The following is a 21,038-nucleotide window of genomic DNA, read 5'->3' as shown; positions in this document are numbered from 1 at the left end:
TTGGGTAGGTGTTCCCTTCATCTCTTGGGAGATTATGCTATGAACGTTTCTGAAAGACCTGTGCACAATTGAAAATCCATTCCGCAATTTAATGAAAGTCACTTTTTGTGGTGACCCATGTTTGTCACTTTTAGTGACAGTTGCTGTGTTTGAGACGGACTCCTGGGATCTGTCTCCACTGACGTCTGTTCAATTTGAGCAAACTCCTTTCCTGGTTCCCGTTCTAAAGACCAGTCTTCCTGTGATTCTTTCTACACCAATAGTGTAGAATGATATTCATATTCTGATTCCTTCCTGAAAACATCCCTTCCTCCTCACACAGAATATTGAATCGGCTGCCTAACCAGGGACTTTAAATCAGTTGTGGGAAATCAAGGGCATTTCCAACTCTACAGGTCAGGGATTTTAGTGAGTAGAAGAGTGGTGATTGCACTGAATTCAGACCTGACAACTGTATTTTCCATCATAAAACCAGTGTCGATGACAGGGTCCAGAGGAATAAATTGTAGTTATACAGAATAGTTTGCCAAATACGTGGGTCAGATGATATGGCATATCAATCAATCACATTTATTGAAACCTATGTGCAGAGCTCTGTACTAAGTGGGGAGGACACAACAGAATAGCAGACACGTTCCCCACCCATCAAGGGCTTATGCCAAACATACATAGTCACTTGATATGGTGTGTGTATTTACCTATTTCAAAATTAGCAGGAAGAGCATCAACGATAATATCCAAGTGTTTAAGAATTCCAACCTGTACTCCTTCACTTGTTACAGGTAAAGAAATAGCGTGTACGTTTGGACTGATAGAACACCCTCAAGATTTACCTTATTATTTCTCTACTGAATCAGATATCTCCAGACCTAAACTTGAAGTTCCAGTCATACTAGTTTCTTAAGTGAATCTGATATTAAGTTTCTCTAAGAAAGTCAATGTGCATCTCCCTTGAGGATGATCCCTGGAAAAATGCAAACATAATAGAGTTCTTGGCCACCTGCTACTTCTTACCCTGTCCGGGTTTATGTGTGGGAGAGTACAATATAACAACAAATAGACATATTCCCCGCCCACGATGAGCTGACAGTCTAGAGGACGAATCTACATTCTAGAGGATAGGATCTAGAGGATCCCATTTCCAACTGTGAATTTGTGCAATGCATTTCATGCCCTTTTTGTTCCAGTTGAAGACCTGTTGATCGTGTTGGTAGTAGTAATCTCCGTGACAATAACAGTATTTATTGAACACCCAGTTGATATGGTCCACTATATTAGGTGCTTGGGAAGTGCAAAAGAACCAAACTACTTATTTCCTGCCAAGAAGGAGCTGGCACACTTATGAAGGAGATAAATTTATATCATTTGCTAGGTTGGTCAAATTAATTTTGAAGACATACGCATATACTAAGGAGGGTGCAAATGATTTCAGAAGCTGGAATTGACTAAGGGATGATAAGGCTTATGACTCTGGGACCTTCATCAGTCAAAGCTTAATGGACGAGATGGGATTGAAGAGAGATATGAATATGGGGAGAATTGTTAACTGTCTTATGTGAGGGGAAGGGGCTTCAGTGACAGAGGAAAAAAGCCTGTGTAAGAGGATGCTGGGGGATTTTGAAGGAGGTCATTAGTGACCTTGGATAGAGGAGTCCAATGAAGTGGTTGAATGCCAGTCTGCAGAGAGGCAACAAGATAATTGTTGGAGAGGAAATTAATGCAGTGGATAGTTGGGATCCATTATAAAAGTTTGGATAATAATGGGACGAGGAAAACGAGATATCTCCATCTTTTGAGCCAATACCTAAAAATTGAGATGCTTGGCGATATTCTCCCCTATGTTACCATAGCTGGATTAAAGAGCCGAAAACAAGAGCCCAGTTTAATCAAATTTATAAATCGAAATAAGCTCCGGGCTTTAATAGTTATTGTTTGCTCTGCATCCTATTTTGTCAATTTCCCTCACTCCTTGCCTCAGTTCCTTATTGATGGTAAGCATGTCCTCATAATAGATCTGTCTAATGTTCCTTATCACACTGATATTTTGAGAGAGTTGTGGTTTAAACCATCCACAAAGGCAAATTGATTTGATCGTGGGAATAATCTATGGCAATTACCATCATCATTTAAACTATTATGAATATGTCTTGGTTTATGTCCTTTTTAAAGTCAATAGGGATTAGATAGTATCAGCACCACCTGCTAGCAGAGAAAATTGCAATATTACCGGTAATGCTTCAAATTAAGAAAGGTAATTTTATCTTCCAGAGCAAGCCATCAACCAATATATTCATGTTGTCATGCCAGCAGTCTTATGGGTCAGTGGGTGCTTAGAACAGTGCTTGGCACATAGTAAGAGCTTAACAAATACTATCATTATTATTATTAATATTATTTAAAGCCACCACTGATTTTTCTAAGACTTGGATTTGTCAGGATCATGTGAAGTGTTGCTAACTGGATATGCTTACCTGAATGAATTACATGTGACATTCCCTGAATTCATGAGGGGAACGTCAACCCTTTCATTTATTTCACTCAGTGTCATGGGTCTGGTTAAACGTTCTGACCCCATCTGACTTTCTGACACGAGTCAATCAATCAGAAGTGATCAGTCAACCAATACTTTTGGAGTAGTAGATCTGTAGTAGGATAACTTTTTCTGGGCCCGCTTCCGCAATCAATCAATCAATCAGTCAAAAGTATTTATTGAGCAGTTGGGAGAATACAGTGGAGTTACCAAAAACAACACCTGCCCTCCAGGATATAATCAAGGAGAGGAAACTGACATTAAAGTAAATCGTAGATAGGAAGCAATAGAGTTTATAAGATATGTACCCAAACACTATAGGGTATTTATCTTGGCCTTGAATGCTTGACATCATAAGTCTTTTTGACCTGAAATTGTTTCTGTTTTTAACTCCCTTTGTTTGGTGACGACTGCATTTTTGACTCCCAGAAAAGAAAATCCAGAGGGATATTGAAGGAGGATGGAGTCTGAGGTCATAAAAAGTGCTAAGAGTGCTTTGGTCACAGCTCTAAAACGGGCCTTCTCCACATGTATTCTAAAGACTTAAACTTTATAGAAATACATTGCTTAAACAGTTGAAAAATCTGGATAGCAGCTCATACCAAATGGATAATTTTGTTTTCCTAAGCTTAAACTAAAGTGTAATTTAACTCCTGTACATTATAGGTTAGAGAACTAATTCACAGAATGGTTTTACAGACAATGTTACAGTGTAGGGACTCCACTCTAAAGCATACTGATTTAAAATGGAGTGATTTTAACAGTATTATTCCCTGTAGAAAGCAGGAAGGGCTCTTTAATTTCCCATTTGAGCCCTCACTCTCTGACTCTAATCATCACGGAACAGAGCATAGCATTCTGAATCTCAATCAAACAATGAGTGCTTTCTGTGTGTAAAGCCCTGTACTAAGCACTTGGAAAGTAAAATTCAGCAACAAAGAGGTATACCCCGCCCACATGGGCTGACAATGTTGAAGGGGGGAGACAGACATCAAAACAAGTAAACAGGCATCAATAGCCTCGATATAAAGAAATAGAAGTATAGATATATATACACAGCAAAACAAGTAAACTGTCATTAATAGATATACATAGAATTATAGATATGTACATATATACACTGGTGTTGTGTGGCCGGGAGGAGGGGTAGAGCAAAGGGAGTGAGTTGGGGCAATGGGGAGGGGAGAGGGAACTGAGGAAAAGGGGAGCTTAGTCTGGGAAGGCCCCCTGGAGGAGGTGAGCCTTCAGTAGGTCTTTGAAGGGGGGAAGTTTGGTAGATCTGAAGAGGGATTGTTTGTTTGGCAGATGTGAGGAGGGAGGGCATTCAAGGCAAGAGGTAGGACGTGGGCCAGGCTTCGACAGCGGGACAGGTGAAAACGAGGCACCGTGAGAAGGTTAGCACCAGAGGAGCGGAGTGTGTGGGCTGGGCTGTGGAAGGAAAGACGGGAGGTGGCGTAGGAGGGGGCAAGGTGATGGAGAGCTTTGAAGCGAATAATGAGGAGTTTTTGCTTCATACGAAGGTTGATAGGCAACCACTGGAGATTTTTGAGGGGGGGGGGGGGGTAACATGCCCAGAAGGTTTTTCTAGAAAGGTAATCTAGGCAGGCACAGTGAAGTATAGACAGAAGTAGGTAGAGACAAGAGGTTGGAAGAAAAGAAAGGATGCTGATGCAGTACTGGTTCAATGTCAGAGACCCAGTGATCTTTTTCTGTACCTATCAAAAATTTAGGGATTTTACTACGATGTAAAAAGCTCATGAGTCTTCTCCGTAGTTCCCTGGGAAATGCAGTTTCTCCTTTCCTTCTCAGCATTTCCCATTCCCATCTTCAAGCTGACCTATCGACCTACCAACTCTGTTAGACTGTACTTTCTCAAGCACTTAGTACAGTGCTCTGCAAAAAGCAAGCACTCAGTCAGTGTTTAGAACACACTAGTCTCACCAAAAACTGGCCAGAAAACAGCACGGTCTAACAGTTATTCAGGAAGCCTTCAGTTATCTATTCAATTGGTATTTATTGAGCACTTACTGTGTGCGGAGCATTGTACTGAGCATTAGGGAAAGCACAATGTAATGTGTAGTCACAATCCTTGCTTACAAGGAGCTTAAATTCTACAGGACTCTTGTATTTTGCCCCATTCATTGGTAGAATCCATCGTAACCTCTTGGAAAGTCTTGAGTGATGAAATGTGATCTTTCAAATTCCATAATCTGTTACATAACCAACTGCTTTGCAGTTCTCTGCTTTTTTTTAATCCTAACAAAAGTCTAATGAAAAGTCATGGGATTAGGAATCAGTGGTCCCACGTTCCAGTTTAAGCTCTGCCTCTGATATGCTGTGTGACCTTGGGTACATTGTTTAGCCTCTCTGGGCCTCAATTCATTTATCTGTCAGATGGGGATAAAATGCCACCTCTCCCTACCTAATAGATCATGAGACAGGGATGGGGTGTGATTTGATCATAGTGAATTATTATCCTAATATTTATTATGATTCCTATTGTGATATAAAATATAACACCTATTTTTTATTCATCTATCACAGTGTGGCATAAACCCAAAACAATCTTGTCAATCCAAAGTACTCTAATATCAAGTAATGCGAAAGTTTTGAAAATTGGCTTTCAGTAGACTCTTCTTTGGAAGACAGGTAGCATTTGATTATTAGTCCCTAATTATTTTCCCTTGCTCACAACCATCTTCTGAAATTCTTTTAAGAAAACAAAGTCTCAAAATATATCCCAAATTTGGGGTCTATTTCTTTTAAAGCAGTTCAATACTTTTGCTTTAGTAGTAAAAATTACTTCTAGTAATTTAAGAAAACATTGCATATGCAATGATATTTCCATTCAAGTAAAAGCAAAATTTAGTGACAGTTTTAGGTAAATCTATTCATTACATTAGACAGTAAAATACACTGGTTAGCATTTTAAAATGTCAAGAAGATTTGCTTAATTGCACTGGTTTCTCCCAAGATGAGATTATGCAGTATCAATAAAATGGAATATACAATTCTGACCTTCCAAATAGCCAAATTAACATTTGCAACAAGTGCAAGTATACCGAGCCATGGAGGATATTTGTGACAACATTAAAAATATTTTGTAACGATATATGCAAGATTAGATAATGCTACGGAAATGCCAGGAACAAATAGACCTGTCACAGAGGATTCAGTTATGAGAACTTCATTTCTATTTCCAAATTATTTATTTTCCTGAAAAACTCTTCTTTATATAAATATGATCATTAAAATGTAACAATTCAAAGATTTAGAGAGTAGGCTTTTAGCCTTAAATTTTGTAAACTTAATTGTAAATTAATGTCTTATACAACCAGGAAGAGTTTCAAGGCATTGTTAGAATCTAAACTTCTGGAGGGCATGATATGTCTTCTATAGCTGTTGTGAGTTCCCAAGCACCTTGTACAGAGTTCTGCATAATAGGTGCTCAATAAATACTGATGATGTTGATTCAAATATCAATATCAATCTGTTTCTTCTTCTTCCTTTCTCTCCTTCCCTTTGAATATACACATCTCTGAAAACACATATTAGCTCTGGGGTCAGTTGAATGTCTGTTGTCTTTTGTCATCAATCAATCAATCAATTAATTGCATTTATTGAGCACTTATTCCATGCAGAGCACTATACTAAGCATTGTGAGAATACAGTACAACAGAGTTGGTAGACATGTTCCCTGCCCACAAGGAGCTAACGCTCTAGATGGGAGTGGCATAATGGATAGAGCATGGGCCTGAGAGTTAGAAGGTCACGAGTTCTAATCCCAGCTCCACCACTTGTAGGCTATGTGACCTTGGGCAAGTCGCTTCACTCCTCCATGCCTCAGTTACCTCATCTGTAAAATGGGGATTAAGACTGTGACCCCACTTGGGACGGGGACTGTGCCCAATCCGATTTGCTGGTATCCGCCCGGTGCTCCGTACTCTGTCTGGTACATAGTAAACACTTAGCAAATACTACAGGTATTGTTATTCTTGTTATCATTATTAATAATAATATTAGAAACTGGAGATTAACATACATTTTAAAAATATGGAAAGAGATATAAATTATGTACCAAGACTGCATATATAGCACGAAACAGTACTAAACAAAGCACTAAACACTAGGACTTGTGCTTGAATGGTTTCTCATTGGTGGTGGTGATTAATACCAAACTACTCACACCCTCTCTCCCAGTTTGCTAGTAATCGACAGGATGGACCGTGAGCTGGTCGCCTGGGTTATGGGTCCATTCTGTGGGAGAACACTAAGCGAGCTATTATGGGGAGGCAGCTATGGCCCGAAGGCTCACGGGACTAGAAGTCAACAGACCTCGATTTTAGTCTAATCTCAGTCTGCATTGACATTCTGTGTGATCTTAAGTCACTTCTCTGAGCCTCAGTTTCCACATCTCTCAATTGTGGATAGCATTTCCTCACCCTGTGAGCCACATGTGAGGTAGGACTGCATCTGGTCGAATTATCCTGTATTCTCTCCCAACTCTTAGCATAGTGGAAGCAATTAATAAATCTCATTATTTTTATTATTGTTGTGGGAAATTGTGAGTACCTAAAAATATAAATCTTAAGAAGGTAAAATAAAAATTCATCTGCTAGAATTGTTTCGATCCAGCTCTGCCTCCAGATAGCTCTGGATGGTTCTCGTGTTCTCTTTGGGGACTATGTCCAAATGATTCCATTTAGACTAGAACATGTTGGAGTCTTCCAAACTGTAACACTGAAAAGGCATACTTACGTTTCAAAATTGTTAAAATTCGTGGATAAACATAGAGTCGGGGTTTATGCTTTTTGAATTTCTTTTCAAACAAAAACAACACTCCATTTTCCCATATCTGAAGAAAAATACATTTTGATTTAATGAAGATGTATCTTAAAATAACACTGATATGAGGTGGGTGCTATTACTATCTTCTTTATAGGAATATAAACCTTATGGTATTTGATATGATATATATATATAGGGTATGGTATTTGAATATGGTATGACAGGCACTGTACTAAGCACTGGGGTAGGTAGAAGGTAATGTGTTGGGATACAGTCCTAGGCTCACATAGAGGTCACAGTCTTAATTCCTAATTTACAGATGAGGTACCTGAAACACAAAGGAGTTAGTGACTTGGCCAAAGTCATAACGGCAGAGAAGTGGTGGAACCGAGATTAGAGCCCAGGCCCTCTGGCTCCCAGACCTGTGATCCTTCCACTAATACATGCTGCTTCTCCTAATTGTATGATCGCAGCATGGCTTAGTGGATAGAGCACAGGCCTGGCATTCAGAAGAACCTGGGTTCTAATCCCGCCTCTGCCATATGTCCGCTGGGTGACCTTGGGCAAGTCGCTTCACTTCTCTATGCCTCAGGGACAGGGACTATGTTCAACCTGATTAACTTGAATCTACCCCAGGGATTAGAACAGTTCTTGGAACGTAGCATTTAACAAGTACCATCTTAATTTTTATTATTACTATTAGCAAAGTGACAGATTATGGCAGAGATTAGGACTTTCTGGAGAAGCGCAGGGAGTGTACAATCTAATAGATTCATTCCCTGCCCACAACGAGTTTACAGTCTAGAGAAGGTCTACAGTCGGCGGTGCTTAGCAGTTGTACGTTCCAGGTGCTTAGTACAGTGCTCTGCACATAGTAAGTGCTCAATAAATACGATCGAATGAATGAATGACAGATACCATTGTGGTTTTTATTATCTTTAGATTGTGAACCCTGGTGGGGACAGTGACTGCTAATGATCTGAATATCCTGCATCTGCCCTGGCGCTTAGCATAGTGCTTAGTACAGAATAAAGATGGTATAAATATCCGTATAAACTAAAGCCTCAAAGACATCTTTCTTTGAATTATCCTTCGACAGTGTTGAGAGCAGTGGAATAAATGTGTTCTATTTTGAAAGGAAAACATCAAAATGTACGAGCATAATTAATTTCATGATGTGCAAAATCATACATGGCAAATATTACAAACCAAGTCAAACTTCGGGCAATACAATATAAAATATCTCAAAATAAAATTTCCTTTTTACTCAGCAAAATTATTAGTTTCTCTAATTATGCCATTTTTTAATCTGACCCAGTGAAAATATTTGGAATCAAATTAACGATAGCGATATTCATCTGAGATGCAGCATTCGTATTGGAATGCTGTACCATGAAATTTATATTTTCTCTCTCCTTTTTTTCTTTCTCAAGAGAGGAAGATATATAGTTATGAAATAGACTCTTTAATATACCAAGACCTTGACGTGTCTTCAGTTAACCTCTGCTTATGTGATTTCTTTCGGTAATAAGTTAGACAAAATTGTTTTTTCATACAGTGAAATTAATTTTGTGTCAAATTGAATTATATTTCATAATGCCCAGTTCAATCTACTTGGACTTTACCTTTTAACTTAGTGGTAATTATAATGTATTGGATGTCAAGGCCCCAGACAAGGATATGCTACTCTAATTATCCCTATTCACTGATCCAAGGAGTAATATCATCTGCTATAGATGAAATCTTAAGTAAACAAGTTTAAGCAAAGTACTCAAACACCGATCAGCCTTTCAGTGTGATTGAAGTAACAATCATAATCACTCCTAAGAAGGAAAGATTGTGTTCTTTCCTTTGAGGCTGCCTTGTGTGATGTTTTAAAATACAACCTCTGAGTAAATAAGTGATTTAAAGAGAGTCTTATTGGTCATCATAAAGATAAAACACAAATGGAATGATGTACTTTCCACAGTGATCAACTGTCGCAGAATGAATACAGTTTCAGAAATGCCCAACAACAGATCTTGGTTTAGTGAGGATGGTTGACATTTACGGAGAATATTTTTACGGAGAATGTTTTATTATTATTTTTTGGTCACTTTTTGTTTGCTTTTTAGCTTGACTTTTAAAAATATTGAACTCTCCTGGAAAGAAAATGGGACTAGAAGTCAGAAGACCTGGGTTCTAGACGCAGTTCTGCAACTCTCCCTCTGTTTGTCTCTGGGAAAGACACTAGGCCAGAAGTGTCTATAAAATGGCAAAAAAAAAAAAATAGTTTGTGAGTTGGGTGGTATTACGGGGCAGGGTGGGACAGAGATTGTGACCAATCTGTTAGGTTGATAATCCCAGGGTTTAGCAAGGAGGAAACACTTAACAGATGGCATAATTATCATCGTTAATTATTGTTTCCAAATGGAAAAATCATCAAATCATTTAAACGGTCATATTTATTGAGAACTTACTGCGCACACAGCACTGTACTAAGTGCTTGGGTGAGTAGAAGCAGTGTGTCTTAGTGGAAAGAGCACGGGCTTGGGAGACAGAGGTCGTGGTTTCTAATCCCGCCTCCGCCATCGTCAGCCGTGTGACCTTGGCCAAGTCACTTAACTTCTCTGAGCCTCAGGTACCTCCTCTATAAAATGGGGATGAAGACTGTGAGCCCCACATGGGACAGCCTGATTACCTTGTATCTCCCCCAGCGCTTAGAACATTGCTTGGCACATAGTAAGCGCTTAACAAATACCAGCATTATCGTTATTATTATTATTATTATTATAACAGAGTTGGTAGATATGCCCACAAGAAGCTCACTGTCTACAGGAGGGGACAGACAATAATAAAAATAATTACATTAAGTAGGTGTGCAGAAGTGCTCCGGGGCTGAGGCGGGGTAAATAAAGGGTACAGATCCTAGTGCAAGGTTGACACAGAGGGAGTGGGAGAAGAGGAATGGAGAGCTTAGAGAAGACATTTTGAAAGTGATGTCCTTGGTAATTACACTCAATAGTGGGTTTTCATTTTGTGTTTTGACTAGAATACTGCTAGAGAATTAGAAAATGTTTATCTGAAAGCACAATCCTTTCAGGATACAGTATGCCGTGATTTTGCAAGACAGATCCCTGCTTGGGATATCAGTTGCAGAGAACTGCAACACAGTTTCTCATTCATCTTTCCTGTGTAGTGATGTCTAATGTGTGTGAGCTTTATTCTATGAAAGCAGTGTGAGCTCGTTGTGAGCAGATAGTGTCTCGGTTATATTGTTATACTGTACCCTCCCAAGCGTTTGGTAAAGTGCTCTGCACACAGTAAGCACTCAATAATTACGGTTAGCAGTTGGACTGACTGGGAAGACTGACATTCCTTTCCGATTATGGCAAACATGAAATGAATGTAAACTCTTCCTCTCGACAATAAGCTCGTTGTGGGCAGGGAATGTATCAGTTATATTGTTATACTGAACTCTCCTGAGCACTTAGTACAGTGTTCTGCACAAAGTAAGAGCTCAATGAATGAGATGGATTGACTAGGGTCCATATTCGGCTGTTGCAGGTTTTCTTGTAGTTGACGCCCGTCTTGATTTTCTGTCACGTTCTCCGAACTACTGAAACCTCTGCCCCAAGGTACAGTCTTTTATGGCAGAAATAAATCAGATTTTTTTGCCCATTTCTGTGACTTTTCAGGAGGTATCAACTGTACTCATCACTGCTTTATGACTTCTTGGAGATTGTTCAGTTTTCAGAATTTTATCACCTGACTCTTTAACCTGGATTTAAAAATCAGTAACTAGTCAGACTGTCCATTTCTGTAACTTTTCAGGAAGCATAGATTGTACTCATCACTACTACATGACTTCTCAAAAATCTTTCAGTTTTCAAGATTCTGTCATGACCCTTCATGTAACCTGGATTTAAAAATCAGTGCATATAAGTAAAAATTGGGAAAAGGCTAGAAATGGGAAGGTGGATGGGACAATGTCAGAAGATAAGAATGCTAAACTATGTTCATTCTTCAATGTGTGAAGTCACAGCCTTCTGTATTTTAACTCCTCCATTTATGAGAAACGTAATAAAATACATCCTTCATTCTCCCTTCCACTGAGAACCCCAACAAAAAATATTTGTGTGTCACTTTGAAATTAGTGCATGAAAAGTAATATGCAAATGCAAAAAGAACTATTATTTTTACCCTTTGGAAACTTCACGGGGGATTTTACGAAGCAGAATATAATTACCCCGGTTGTTAATTTTTCAGGACACCTGTTAATACCTTTACTGGTTTAAAAAAGATATGGGATTATAAATGACTATAAATGGACTTCAGTTTAGTTGTAATGACAGGAGGATGATTTTTTTTTTTTTAAAAAAAAGAATATATTCTAATCCGTGCTTCAACTAGCCCTTCTGTTCAAATTCTGATGAGAACAGTTCAGAGGAGATTCATTAAATTTTGATTAGTAATTAAATAGTAGTATGTAATTGGTTCTGATTGCAGGACTCAGCCCAGCGTCAGATATTTGACTGCCCTTAGGTGGGGGGAAATTGGTCCATTCTGTATCATGTCATCATATCATGCTGCACGAACACCCAGTATGATACATGCCACCACCCTAAAATCCTGAGCCCCCACATTCAAAGTGCTTTTCTAAGGAGGATCCCATTCCCCCTTGCACTGCTGTCTCAGGTCCCTGTTCATCACGCCTGACTTGGATAGGGGAAGGCTGGTGATTTCAGAAGTTTACCCAGCACAGCCTACTGACCCATCTCTAGATGCCCTGACTCACAACCGGGCTTCTCTTTCTTACCATGTGAAGCCAGCCTCTCATAGAACATCTGTCTGGCTGGGCAAGAGGTGGGATTAAATAAATTTATCATTTTTTATTATATCAGACCACACTTTTTTTTTAATGGTATTTGTTAAACACTTAACTATGTCCCAGACACTGTTCTAAACTCTGGATTAGATACAAGCTAATCAGGTTGGACACAATTCATGTACCACATGGGGCTGGCAGTTAGCCTCCATTTTACAGGTGAGGTTACTAAGGCACAGAGAGGTTAAGTGACTTGCCCAAGGTTACACAGCAGACAAGTGGCAGAGCCTAGACTAGAACCCACGTCTTCTGACTCCCAGGTCCGTGATCGAGCCAGGAGGCGGTGCAGATCCTCGCTTATGTAGTCTCCAGGCCCCAGCTCAAGAAAGATGATAAATCTTCAAGAAGCTGACACTCCCGACGGTACCTTTCACCCCTGGGACCAACGAGGCTGGAGGCCAGGGAGAGAAGCAGCATATCCCCCGAACATCCATCGGGACATCTCATCATCCCACCCCGGAAGAGGAAAGAGGCCCGAGGAGCTCAAAACCTTTTCACTCTTTAGCACAATGGCAAGGACTTGGCCGTGGCTGTGAAAACTGTGAATGTTGGAATCTGAGCCCCAAGGATCCTGACACTCTGCTCGCCTAGCTACAGTTGGTTATCGCTCATAACAGTTATTGATTGTCCTTGTATTTTGTGGACTGTGGCTGATTTTTTCTTTTTTTATTGTTTCAACTTTTTTTTAAAGGTCTATGACCACCTTTCCCATCCATTTTTTTTCCCCTGAATTGTGCACCCTCGGAGGACCAGGAAACACATCAATCTCTCCTCTGTGTATTTGTTCCCGGTTCATCGTATCCTCTCTACACATGTTAGGCATTCAACAAATGATCCCTTTTAATAGATGACACTTCTGTCGCTACTGTAAGTTTCAGTATGTTTCGCTAAATCTGTTCATTGTCTATCACACGGATCCCCAACATTTACTCCAAGACCCTCTCACCAAAGCTATATGGATCTCGGAATACTTTCTAATTCTCAGGATCTGACATTTTATGTCCAAAAGAAATACTTGACACTCAACAACTTATTTTTTTATTTCCTTAATTTCCGATCTCATATTTAACACTTTAAATAAAGAAGAATGAAAAGTTTTTCTCAGAACCCCACTTTGGGTTTTTTTAGTTTTAAAATTCACTCTGAATTATGTTTGCATTAACTAGAATGAGTCTTATCTACGGCTTGTTGAAAAACATTTGCTCTCATTGTGTGGAACATTAGATCTTACATGCCTAGAAATTCAAAGGGAAAACAAATATTTCACTCAATTGAAAATAGCCCATTCCCCGAACTCTAATTAGAACTATGGAGAATCTGTCATTTCTATTAGAATGATATAATTTGTCAACTATTCCAAAGATTGGTATTGTCTCTTAAATGAACTAACTTTAAAAGACTTAACATAAGAAGCGGCATGGCTCAGTGGAAAGAAGATAAGATTGAGAGTCTGGAGAACTGGGTTCTAATCCCAGCTCAACCACTAACCTGCTGTGTGACCGTGGGCAAGTCTCTTAACTTTTCAGTGCCTCAGTTTCCTTATCTGTAAAATGGGGATTAAATACCTGGATCAGGGAGTGTGCCCATCCAGATTATTGTGTCTCTACCACAGCACTTGCTCCATTACTAGGATATTATATATATATAAAACAATTCACGTTACCAAATGTCTTATCATTCTGACTTGAATGCTTAATACTGTAAAAACGTTTTGATCTTTTTGTTATGTTAACCAAAGAAAAAGATAGTTTAGTTATTAGAAACTCTTGTGCAGATGTCAGGACAGCCCAATTATCATTATTATTATTACTATTTTTAATAATACTTGTTTAAAGGGTTACTATGTGCCATGCACTGTTCTAAGTATTGGGTTATATACAAGAGAATCAGGTTGGACACAGTCCCTGTCCCAGCTCACAGTCTCAATCCCTATTTTACAGATGAGGTAACTGAGGCACAGATAACTGAAATGACTTGCTCAAGATCACACAGCAGACAAATGGTGGAGGTAGAATTAGAACCCAAGTCCGGAGTGCATCCAAAGCAACATCAGGAAGGTATTAGATGCCACCCCCAGTAAACAACTCCAACCTTGTAGGCGGGATGGAGTCCACAGGAACAAAGCCGGCCTTCCGTGAACTCCTCCAGTCCCGGCAGACCTACCCCATTTGTCAGGAAATACGTGGCTAATCGATTTGCCCAGAGTTAGGGAGCGGGAAAGACACAGAGGTGGCATAAGAATTAGGGACCACCGCAAAAGAAATCTATTTTAGACTTTAGGGAGACACGGTAGGGGAGAAGGAGTCAGAGCGGGAGAAGGAAGAGAAATAGAAGAAATAGGAGGGGAGGTCACAAGTGAGAGTCAAGGACACTGTAAGTACCCTCCATTTGTCATGAATGACAATTTCCAAGCCCTTGCTTCTCAAAGCAGAAGTCTGGGAAAATGGGTCTTCAGTTAAGAAATACACATATTATCCTCTGTATACTTTGTACGTTATTAATAATATGTAAGAGGATATTGACCAAATGCTGTATCAAAACTTATCCACACCAATGCAAGTATTTATTCGGGCAGCTCGGACAATTATTAATCTTGATATTCACTGAAGAGTGAAATCAATCGATGAAGTATTATTATGTATCACTCGCCTCGGAAAGCAACATAGCAGAAGCACATTATTGACTGCAACTATATGATATGTATCCCTATATGTGAGGGGTATAATTAAAGTCTGTTAGAAGAGAGTGGGATTATATTAATCTTGTTCTTGACTCCATTTTGACCATGTTATCTAACTAAAAGCTAATAATACCATGAATTGTAAATTAGAAAATCAAAATATTAGGCATAAAAAACCCTGAGAAATGAACACTTTTTAGTTTGAGTTTTCCTTTCTTTTAGTTCTCTTATCCCTTGTATGACTAGCTCCAAAAACCCATGACTTTTGCTTGAATATGAGAACTGAAAGGCAGTGAGGAGCGGTGAGGAACTGAAGATGGCATTAGGGTTTCTGGGACAGGGAGGATGTAGGTGACAGGTAAAATAGAGATGTTAGGAGGAGTAATGATGGTATTTGTTAAGCACTTACTACATGCCAAGCACTGTTCTAAATGCTGGGGTAGATACAAGGTTATGAGGATGTCCCAGATGGGGCTCACAGACTTAATCCCCATTTTACAGATGAGGTAACTGAGGCACAGAGAAGTTAAGTGACTTGCCCAAAGTCACCCTGCTGACAAGTGGCAGAGCCGGAATTAGAACCCACGACCGCTGACTCCCAAGCTTGTGCTCTTTCCCCTAAGCCACGCTGGAGGACGATTGATCTTAGTAGAGAAGATGAAAAGTTTAGGAGTAGACATGTTGGCTCTAAGGTACTACTGTAGAGCCACCAAGTAAATCATTATTTCCTGGTGAATGAAAGCTTAGAGAAATAGGATATTACATTTCCTGTGGTCTACCATCTTCAGGTCACAGGTCTGCAGGCAAGGCACTGAGATCATACAATCATTCTTCCCCTTCTTCTGAAAATTTCTTAAAGGCATTAATAAAAATCATCAGTTCTCACTATCAGTAGTGAGGAGAAAGAAATCAAGATTTGGATGAGTTTATCATAATGCCACTGATACATGATAACTTGATTTTTCTGGAAGAGTTCAATACACACTGCTAGGTAGTGATGTTGAAAATCAAAGGAAAGCACTTGACACCAGGAGAGTGTTATCGTAAACAGCAAGGGTCTTGCCCTGGTCAGTGAAGGTGCTAAATGCCATCTGTTAACACCAACACTTTTTCCAGTGAAGGAATAGGAGAAGGATATCTTAGATGGACCCTATAACCAATTAGTGAAGCCCTACTATACTGTTATCCACAGTGAGACCCGAAAGTTGTCACTGGTGTTGCTGCTTTGTTGGTGCTGGGTTGGCCACTACCTTCATTCGTTCCAAACTTTCACCTGCAGTAAAGTTAATGTATGTGAAATCCTCTCTGAACTATCCATTGTCAAATTCCTGGAAAATTCAGAACTATTGAAGAAACTATATGGCAATAGCAACGCCTCTACCAATGTAACTAATATTTAGCGGTGTGTACGGGACCTTTGTCTATCATAAAACCTTTAAGAATGTGTTTGCGGTCAAAAAAACCCCAAAACAAAACACTGTGAGTACTATGAAGGACAGGATCTCTGTCTGACCTGATTTTCTGGTGTATAACCTGGTGCTTAGTACAGTGCTTGGCTCTAATGATAATATTTATAATGATAATGCTAACGATAATAATAATGAATTTGATGAGCAGCATTAAGCTATTAAAGAGCTACCTGAAACAAAGCATCTACTTGTTGAGTCTCCCAACCAACATGCGAACTGAAATTTGTGTATCAAAACGCAGAACTACCTAAAATTTTGGAGAATGGTTGCGAACTGTTCTTTTTCCCTTTAAGTTTTTCATTCATGTCAACTGATTGTGGTTATTTATTGGGCGCCTACTGAGTCTGAAGGAATCTACTAAATGGAGGGATTATAACATTCAGTCATGTTTATTGAGAGCTTACTGTGTGCACAGCACTGTCCTAAGCACTTAAAGCAAGGCAGAAGCAGAAGCATTAGTACTAGAATCAGAAGTTCTAACAGAGCAAGAAGCAAGGAATTTATGACCCAATCGAGACGACACCTGAGTAGTTTGGTTTAGTGGATAGAGAATAGGCCCATGAGTCAGAAGGACCTGAGTTCTAATCCAAGCTCTGCCGCATGACTGCTGTGTGACTTTGGGTAAGTCGCTTAACTTCTCTGGGTCTCAGTTACTTATCCGTAATATGGGGATTAAGAGCATGAGTTCTATGTGGGACAGGGACTGTGTCCAACCTGATTAACCTGTATCTACCCCAGCACTTAGAACCGTGCTTGGCATATAGTAAGCACTTAACAAGCACTGTCATTATTATTATTATTATTATTAGTTTGTAGTTATGCACCAATGCTCTTGCATTCAAAATATAACTACAATATCTCTAAGAAGTGTTCAGACCATCAAGTTCATTTGTCATGGTTAACTTTCCAAAGTCATTGACTTGTTACCTATTTGCTGAGATGCCATTTTCAGCATTTGCTGCAACACAGAGTATCAAGAAAGAGGCGACTTTATCCTTTATGGTATATGCTAACAGGAAGCTTTGTCTCACTGTTATTGTGACATTAAGAGATCTGTCTCATTGAACATTTTATCACTGCGGTCAATTAGCTAACTGAAAGTTATCTTTCCAAAAAGAGATTGCTTCTAAACATCAAGGAAATATTTCACTGATCAGACTGCTATGATGACTGATAAGTAATCCATCAAGATTCCCAAAAAGTAGGTTCTGCAACAGAATTCTTTGTCACCTTAGTTCCAAGTTCAAGCCCTATATGTCTCATGGCCTGCCCTGCCCTTCTGTGCGTTTTGGTTTTGATCCCTTCCATTTCTTTTTTTTTTTTTTTTGATGTGAGAGAATGGACAACCTTCAAGTGTTTAAGTGACAGGCATGACATTAGTGCACTTTCTAAGTACTGAATCTTAACTGATAATTCTATTTATTCTCTCTATTGTCCTGGAATGAACAGAGCAGTGAGAATTGTCAGTAAGTAATTTCACTTCAAAAATGAAGCTACTCTCTCTCTCCCCTCTGTCTTCCTCTCACTTCTCTCTTTACTCTCTTCGTCTTTCTCCTTTTCTGTTTTACCTCCCAAAAAAGCTGAATGAGCACCTCCTGTGTGTACTGCTAAACATTTGGAACACAATCACAGGCTGGTTCTTATTTTCCCACCTAGCCCTACGGTTTGATGAAAGATTTTGTTTTGCCTCATGTTTTTCCCTTTTTTATTGTGAGTTATTCCACTCTGGCCTTCTCCTTAAAGGATTATGAACATCTTGGGAACCAGTGGACGTCATCTAATTCTTCATCAGTGGATTTTTTCCCAGTGCAGTAAACATTCTTAATGTTATCGCTACTACTACTGTGTTGTACTCTCCCAAGCGCTTAGTAATAATAATAATGTTGGTATTTGTTAAGCGCTTACTATGTGCCGAGCACGGTTCTAAGCGCTGGGGTAGACATAGGGGGATCAGGTTGTCCCACATGGGGCTCACAGTCTTAATCCCCATTTTACAGATGAGGGAACTGAGGCACAGAGAAGTGAAGTGACTTGCCCACAGTCACACAGCCGACAAATGGCAGAGCTGGGATTCGAACTCATGAGCCCTGACTCCAAAGCCCATGCTCTTTCCACTGAGCCACGGAGCTTAGTACAGTGCCTTGCACACAATTAGCACTCAATGATTGATTGACTGATATTACGGAATATCATCTTTACCTTGGCTGCTTTAGGTTATAGGTCTAAGGTCAGTCTGAAATTAAATCACTGTGGAGGAAGGGTCAATTGGAATGGTGGCCTTTGGCTATATTCAAATCATTTGAAAATGTCAGTTCTCTGGAACTAAGACCATCTTATCAATCAATCAACGGTATTTATTGAGCTCTTACTACATTTAGAGCACTGTACTAAACTTGTGGAAGAGTAGAATACAATAGATTTGACAGACACATTCTCTGCCCACAGTGAGCTTCCAGGAAAGAGGGAGAGACAGAAATGAACATAAATGAATAATGTATAATATATAATTTAAAGATATGTATGTATAGCTTATACCACATCCCCATCAAGCAAGGTACATATAATTGATCTATTAATAGCCCTGTATTCTAGAATTCTCAAGGAAGGCTTTGTAACTTTAGGGGATAGCTGACTGCTGACTCAAACTCATGAAAGTATCCCGGGGTATAGAACCATCGTTTGACTATTTCACCAAGATCACTTACTGATTTCTTTAGGAGTGTAGATCTATGATAGATCCCAGTCCATTCAAATTCTGAAACCACTGTGCCTTCTATTCTCTACAGACAAAGGTGACTGTCCCGAAGTTTGCTGACTTTCTCACAATCCCACTGTACACTGTACCACTTTTCTGAGCACTTAGTACGGTGTTCTGCACAAAGGAAAGCTCAGTAAATAGGATTGAATTGAATTCTGAGACCAGCCCAATCCAGGATGCAGGATTTTTTTTTGATTTTGATGCAAAGTACAGTCATGCTCTTCCAAATTTTGTGTTTCTTTAACAAATACTACAATCATAAGGATTCCAGTCAAATAGTGCAAGTTTCACTCCTGCACTGGTGACTTAAATGAACATTAATCTATGGTTTGGAGTCCTAAAGCTATCTAAAGTAACTATACTTTCTTCACATAAGGAATATTTTAAATAAAACATTATACACAGCTCCCTGTGATCTACAGTATGGAGTTTACCATCTGCTTATGTGCAAGCATGTATCAGATTACTGGTTTTTTTCAACCACAGTTCTTACTCTCCCACTGAAAGAAAGCACCTCGACCAATAGATTTAATCATTTGTAAGTAAATTCAGTCGCCAAAGAAAAAAAAAACACAAACAAACCCAAAAAACCAAAGCACGTTCTATCTCTGGAAGGAAAAGAAGTAAACCTATCAGTAGAAAATGAGATTGCATTTTAATGAAGGTACGGATTCAATTCTAATACATTAAATCAAAATTTTATATCCAGACTGTGCCTGCTATTTGACATTTTTCATTTTTAAAAATACATCTTTTTCATGCATTATTCCTAAAGTATAATATCAAATGCAAAACTTCTTTATTAAATAGGAATTCATAATATTCTCTAGTCATTATGTCAATGAGACATGAGAGTAAAGTCCCCAACAACAAAAGGAAACCCCCAAACCTTTTGACAATGGCATATTCATACAATTCTTAGAGATAAAATTAATCGTAAATTGTAAAATGTTAAAAAAACTCTGCTAGTTTATGCTTTTCATCTACTGACTAATATTAATTAGTAGGCTAAATATAGGCATACGCACACACACGTGTTTATGTGTAGAGTTTTGGGGTTCAGAGAGGTATCTATTAGTAATATATATTTTGAACATCTATTTTGTGAAGCACTTTGAAGAGTTCAATATAATTAAAAAATGCATAATCCCTGCCTGCCTTCCAGGAATGTACTATCTAGTTGAGGATACAGACACTAATGTAAAGTACACATAAGAAGAAATAGTAAAGTATAAAAATATGAGCTAAGTAGCATGCAGTTTGAGGTGGGTGATGACCCGGGAGGGGGACTTAGGGTGGGGAGTTGAAAATCAGGGAAGACCTCCAAGAGAAGATTTCAAAAAGGAAATTGTTTTGAAAGTTCTACTAAGACACTATAGAGATCTTGGCCTTGCTTCCTGCACTTTTACTCTAGCTGTTTGGCTCAAAGATCCCATCCGCTATATTAAATGTTCCAAAGTCCCATTATCTTTGAGGCAGCACACGGTTAAATACAGGCTTCATTCAGTAGGCTCTCTGGGTTTCTGACCCAAATCTTCCTAACTTTGCAGAGTGTGAAATATGCTAGAATTTGCTACTCATCACTGTTGGAGCATAATGATTAAAGATGCTAGCAAAGCACTTTCGCCTGCCCATCAAAGCGGTCCGCATAGAATATCCGCCGGATAGCCATTTTTGCACAGCATATTACTGTATCACTCTGCCTCACATGAGCTACAGTAGATCTATAATCAAAAGTAATGGCCCCAAAATGTATAGCAAACTGCGTTTCACAATTGCTGAACATGAAGCAATATATATTTTTAGTGACCCTAATGTGCAGGGAGAAATCAAATGTACACTGCAAATTAAAACCATTAACTAAAATCATGGTATGTAAACATGTGGAGAATGTTTCATTATGAAAATGCATGGTGCCTGAGGGCATAAAGAGGAGTGGAGATGTT

The sequence above is a fragment of the Ornithorhynchus anatinus genome, chromosome X3 (assembly GCF_004115215.2).
Source record: "Ornithorhynchus anatinus isolate Pmale09 chromosome X3, mOrnAna1.pri.v4, whole genome shotgun sequence".
NCBI lineage: Eukaryota > Metazoa > Chordata > Mammalia > Monotremata > Ornithorhynchidae > Ornithorhynchus > Ornithorhynchus anatinus.
Note: the sequence above shows the minus strand (reverse complement) of the source record.